The sequence below is a fragment of the Anneissia japonica genome, unplaced genomic scaffold (genome assembly GCF_011630105.1).
Source record: "Anneissia japonica isolate Jap-2015-1 unplaced genomic scaffold, ASM1163010v1 scaffold287726_len2788222_cov184, whole genome shotgun sequence".
Classification (NCBI taxonomy): Eukaryota; Metazoa; Echinodermata; class Crinoidea; order Comatulida; family Comatulidae; genus Anneissia; species Anneissia japonica.
In genome coordinates, this window is record NW_022705125.1 from 1,191,325 (window position 1) to 1,198,234 (window position 6,910).

A 6,910-nucleotide genomic window follows, 5' to 3' on the forward strand; every position below is an offset into this window, starting at 1 on the left:
CTTCGTTTGAACAAAGCCGAATTGGATTTTAATTTTTTACATAAATATGAATGAATGAAGAAATGAAATGAGTGAATGAGTGATTGATTGACCAGGGGTGGCGCCAGCAGTGGGCGGGGGGGGGGTTTAGCTGGCCCCGGCAGGGGTAAAAACCACAACTCGGAGAGAAAAAAAATATATGTATTTTCTACATATTAGTAGACTCTAAGATCGAATGATAAGCATTTGAAAGTCAGACTCCGGAGAAAAAAAACGAGCTACAGATTTTTGAATATTAAAAACTGGGGGGAAAAATGGCATTACCGACCATTTTTACACCTTTTTCCCCCAGTTTTTAAATATTCAAAAATCTGTATCTCATTCACCGTTGCTCAGTTTTTGATCAAACAACTTTTTTGTGTCTTAGAAAAATCAGTTCTACAACATATCAATTTTTTTCCCCTCCGGAGCCTGACTTTAAACCCCTGAATTGTCAAAATGGACCACTTTCGAAACATTTTAAGTGACGCTTGACCACGCCCACTTTGCTCTCGTCAGGAAATCTTCCCCCTCGTAGGGGTCATCGGCCCTTGTCATGAATCTCGGACACACCCCCACCCCCACCCGCGTCGGCCAATTCCAGGCTTCACCTTTGTGAATGAGTGAATAAGTGAAGGAGAGAATGAGTGAAAGAATGAATAAACAAATGAATGAATCTATGTATATATAGGCCTATTACGATTATACATTATTATATGTCATTATATGTAATTATAATAATTATATATATATATATATATATACATATATATATATATGACATATAATATAATATAACATATTTATAGATTATAAATAATTTATTATTGCCTGAATATGATATGTCTTTTGCACCTAGTTATTCCACTGATAGCACGAGACATAGAAATGTCGGTAGATGTTTCATTTACATTTTAACCTCTCCAGTTGGTCTCTCTTATACGATGCAGCAACTTTACATATTCTATTTATAACTTGTTTTTGTATTTGAATGAGCAAGAATATATTATATACTGTATTAATATATATATTATATATATTATTATATATTATATATATTATTATATATAATACATACTTGAATAAACTGACCAAGAAAAGGCTGAGGTCTTTCAGAATCGGTTTTATGTGCAGGAATGTAAAGAACTGAGGGAATCAAGGCAGATGAAAAGGAAATTAAGAGGGTACATGAAACTCCTACAGGCTCGTATTTAAAACCATCAAATGAAACTCTATGCCAATATCTGAACTCATGCAACATTTTAAAGCACACTTCTACTTCGACCAAAGCAATCCCCATCACCTATGCCAAATGAACTCAGAAACCCACCCAAATTCATCACATGACTTAAGACCTGTTGGAGATTATGTCTCCATCGATCAAGAACCGCAATGTGGGAGCGGTTGGCGCATCGGTTGTGGCTTGGACTCCCAACCTCGAGGTCGGGGGTTCGAAACTCCCGTTGTGCAAATCACTTGTGTCCTTGGGTAAAGCACTTTATCTACAACGGTTGCTTCTCTCCACCCAGGAGTACAAGTGGGTACTGCGCTGATTACTAGCTGCAATATTATGGAATTCTCCCCAGGGAGCTGAGTATGTGTTCCATATGTGTTTGATCCAATGACCGGGGTAGTAATGTGAAGCGCTTAGAAGCATTGTGCATGAAGCGCTATATAAGAGCGACATATTATTATTATTATTAATGTGCTAAAGAAATATTCAGAATTTAATCAGGTCCAAGAACATAGCAGCCTGATTTGCTGGTTTTTAAATTTTGTAATGCGGGTTTATGAGAACAGATTTGAAGAGAACAACAGCACTCCACCGTACCTAAATTCAATTACCGAATCCCTACAGCAGCAACTGATCGGTCTCAGAGGTCAGAATTTCCAACCACGGGTGCTGCCATTCGACCTGCACTTGCTATGCTGATGACACAACACTCTCTGCCTCTAGCACTGAAGACCTTCAGAAATGTTTACAAATTATTGATCAATTCTATAAGGAATTCCATCTAACAATGAATGTTGAAAAGACAGAGTCAATGATTTTTTTTTTGAATTTCCGAAGTAAGGAAATTGAATATCCGAAATCCATAATAAAGCTTGGAGAAACCACGTGAGGTTAACACTGTGAAAGGTTTAGAATTATAGGCAGCATGATTAATTATAAGGAAATTGGCACAGGCAATGCTGAACTGAACTCGCCTATTCAAAATGCAAAGGCAAAGTTGCCGATTACAAGCAACTCTTGACGAACTAAACCATCAGACTTAATGTTAGGATGGCCTATACTATAACGTGTTTAAAGGATCCAGGTTAACATATGCATTTTAAACATGGCACTTTACATTGGCCCAGTTCAACAAAATAGATGCAGCACACAGAAATATGCTTCGTAATATGATCTTTGATGGGGAAAAGAGGTTTGATGAAAATGAAGAAGAAAATTAAATTATGAAAATTGTTAGAAATCTGCAAATCTGACAACTAATCAGCTTAAGTTAAGAGGCAACAGGTCAAATTTGCTGCTCACATTGTGAGACAGCCCAACTCTAGCGAAACAAAGCAACTATTATTTAATGACAAAAACGTTAAACAGGACACTTGTACCAAATCTAATCAGAATACCAGCTACTAATTGCGGATTATCCAATACTGACCACTTCGCTAGGGAATCCAGTGTTGGAGAATTTCTGTTATCTGGTTATCTGCGATAATTCACCAGAAAGACAACCATCGAAAATTTGCCATATGAACAAATGTGATGAAGAAACCTAAGTGAATATTTGAGTAATAAATAAATAAGAAGCGAGGTTCAACATTACATTTTATTTATACCTATAATAGTTTCGTGCCACATACATAGTATGGGACACTCTTCAGATAGAATTGCCTACTGACTAAGAAATATGAAGATACAATTGAATAAAATAAGATACGCATGCGCAGAAAGTAAGAGCAGTATTTCAAAAGAATTAATTAGTAGGGGGCTTGTTTAAGGTCTAATAAACAATAGAAGGGATTCAAGTGATAAATATAAGTTAATTTGCAATGAAATATAACTATGCGCTTTACATTCTGGTATAGAAATAAAACAACAACAAGAAAAACTTACAAGCCATCATATACCTCCCCTTTTGCGTAGTAGTTAAGATGCTTGCCTTCCAATCCCAGGGTCATGGGTTCAAGTCCTGTCAGTGTTGCAAGATTATTTTAACCTCATATTGAGATTTAGTTTGTATAAAGCATCATGTGTGTATGCTTTTTTTGTGAAGGGGATTTTCACCTCCAAAGTAAGACAGTGATAATATTCGCTATTGACAATCCTTGGTGCAGTGTTGTGTGCCTAAATAAAATAATAAAAAATAAAAATAATAATAATAATAATAACACTGCTATGTAAAGATCGTAATAAACTATAACAATTTAACGTCCTATGACGACATTGTACTTCGAACACTCTTTGTTATTCCAAGGGTAAACCAATTCACTTTGTATTTATTTGCCTTGTGTTGCCGAATTGAATAAAATAAAATAAAATCAATAGGCTTATTTCACAACTTCAACTAGGCCTACCTTTATTAAGAAATTAAGGAATAGTTTAATATTGACGTAGTACTTACTGTGATACCTTGAAGTAGAAAAAGGCAGAAGTTAGTATTACATGTTCAATAAACGTAATGCAAGCTGAACAGTCACGAACAGTTTTATTAAAACACATAAAGGGGAATTTCCAGTCTTCGTCATGTGAAATGGAATATGATCAAAGTCCCACAGGATATAAATTGGCTAAGGACAGATTTGCAATCGTGATGGGATGTTTCGCCGAGTGCCAATTCGCCAACAGGCATTTCGCTGCCAGACAATTGACAGAACTGCCGACAGGTTTTTGGCTTACAAGACATTCACCGACAAGACATTTTGACGAAAACTAATTCTCCGACAGCCAATTTGGTGAAAGACAATTCGCCGAAAGCCAGTTCGCCGACAGCCAGATCACCGACAGCCAATTCCCCACAGTTATTTTGATTGTAGTAAAGACAGTACTTTTTAGTTGATCATTCACCGAAAAAAGGGCGTTTTCGTGACAGGAAATTTAAAATTCTGTGGATTTGTGAAAATTGTTGGCGCTTTCTTTAGGGCCGGCGGAACGTCTTTCAAAGTGGCGGGGGTGGGGGAGGGGCTCACTAGCATAAAGTGGGAGGGGAAATCTGTATAGACATACTTTATTTAATAATAATAATAATTCTAAAATATCAAGTATTATGCATTGCACTATAAATTCACCTGGGTTGACATAACGAACTAGTAAAAAATAACACTTTTTAAAATTATTTACATTTAAAAATTATTAGACATTATTCACTTAAACAATAGACCAAATAAGGCCTATATATTTTAATTTTATTTTGCTTATATATATTTTCATATTGATGTTAACATCTGTTTAAACAATGGTCTTGCACAATAGAATACAATTAAAAGTAATGTTACACAAACACCGTCCATATAACAATACAATTCAAATTATACACAATAATATTATTTTAAATAGTCACATATCGAACATAATCAATAATACACATAATATTACTGGTCAGTACGATATTTTCGACTACTCCCCTACATGTGCATATTTAAGAATACGCGGTTGTGGGGGTACTACCCATTTCATGCCTGGCTACGTGAAGCGTATGCTAACCCTACACATGAGCAGAATCAAGATTCAATGTACACTGTTATCTAATTACTATTCATGAGTCCGCGGGTGGGGGGAGGGAAGGGAGGGGAGTACTACCCATTTGTGCCTGGCTACGTGAAGCGTTTGCAAACTGTATTACATGAGCAGAATCAAGATTCAATGTACACTGTTATCTAATCACTATTCATGAGATATAGTAAAACAAATACAACATGATTTTATTTCAGTGTTGGATGATTGGGACGCGTATTTCTCTATGTTGAAATATTATATAAACGCACGCAACAAAAAAATGTATGGCTTAATATTTTATAATAGTTCATTAAAATCTACAGTGTCACACAACAAATCCATCCTTATATTCCTAGGAGGTTTCGGAGATCTAGTGCAGAGTCTCTACTTGCTCATTGTATTCCTTCGTTAACAAAGCATTATGGCAATCGTTCTTTTTCTTGGGCTTCTGTCTTTCTTGCTTTGCCTATTACAAACCGACAGACAACTTCCATTGTTGATTTTAAGGCAGCTTTAAAAACTCACCCTTTTAACGTGTATTTTTTTAAATGTTTTTCTCCTGGCATTTTATTGTTAAGCGCATTAAGGCTTTGGTATAATGCGCTATATATGCCAAAAATATTATTATCATTATGTACAAAATAATAGAATCAGAAATGGTATTATACACTGAAATGTAACTCAATGTTCATTACATAATCACAGTATGGCACTTAGGCTGTGTGTCTTATGCATATGGATAGAGGATTCCGTGTATAGGAAGACGATTTTCTACTACTACTTTTTTTTACTACTTACCATTCACAGTTTACAGAATAACTATTTACATTGTAAGTTTGGTTTAGGATAGTCAAGTGAAGATAACATATCAATCAAGACAACTCGAATTGAGACTAGATTCGGCCAGTCCATTGGTTTAGATGTAATGTACGAAATACAGTATTACAATATGTAACAAAAACATGCTTACGTTATACTAAATAGTTAATATTATTATTTAAAATTATTATTTTGAAAAAATAGTGAAGTCTTCAATCAGTTGATTGCAGTGTGCCACCACTGCTAATGAGTTTTGGCCATTTTACATTATCTTACCATTCTCATTAATAATCGAACTATATCAGGTTCTGGTTCTGGTTGGTACAGTCGACGTCCTACAAAGGACTCCAAAAGTTTAGGAGTATAAAAGATGGGGTAGAAATAGAGTCAAATGATAGGGAAGGTCCACCACCGCAGTTTAAGACTCGTAGCGTCAGTCATAAGCAGGATTGCTTTACCGCCTCAGGCCACATTGGACCTGATAGGTAGGACACTTGCGGTACAATATTTAAGCGAAAATTACTCCTTCAGAAAAGGATGCAAGAAAAATAGGATGTTAGTGCAGTACAAGTTAAAATACAATAAATTAAGAAAACGATATAAACCGACCAACACACTCCGAAAGTTGATAATTACACAAAAGGATCTTGTAGCCAAAAAAAGGAGTTGTCAGGCCTGTCTATCACATTCAAGGTGAATCGTGTGACTTAAACTATGTAGGAGAAACTGAACGTTCTCTTAAGTCACAGTTTATGGAGCATCTTCGTCAAAGCACAGTTCGTTTGTCTATAGTTTCAAAACACATTAATACGGAAAAGCTGGACCTGGCATTGTCCTGGATAAGACTAAGATCTTAAAAGTGTAATAAAATGGTTTGAACGTGGTGGGGGGTGGGGATAACGAATCAATCTTTATAAAATTAACAAGCCCGACGCTGATCAGAGATGCAGGTAGATTTAATCTACCCGCCGTTTGGAATAACATCATTAAAGAGCAGAAGGAGGCGAGAGGGCCTAAAGCCCACTGAGGGAACCGCTCTGACATCATAATAAGATCAGATGACGTCATGTCATGTTGTGCTCTGGTTAACAGTGAGAGCGTTAAAAGTTTCCAGACCAGAGGTTCAAGACCGAAAGGGGGTTCAAGGTACCCGACAAAAGATCCAAGTTACCCGACCCAATTGCGTTCACGACGGGGGTCCAAATCCGCCTCAGCGTTAATCAGTCCGTGTTAGGAGAATAATTTTAAGAATAGGCACCTCTGAGTGACTCTTTAAAAATACTTCTATAAAGCACTGTTTCTTGACGAAATTATTAGCTTCTTCCTTGACAGACGGTTCAGGGTTCCATAAGTGTG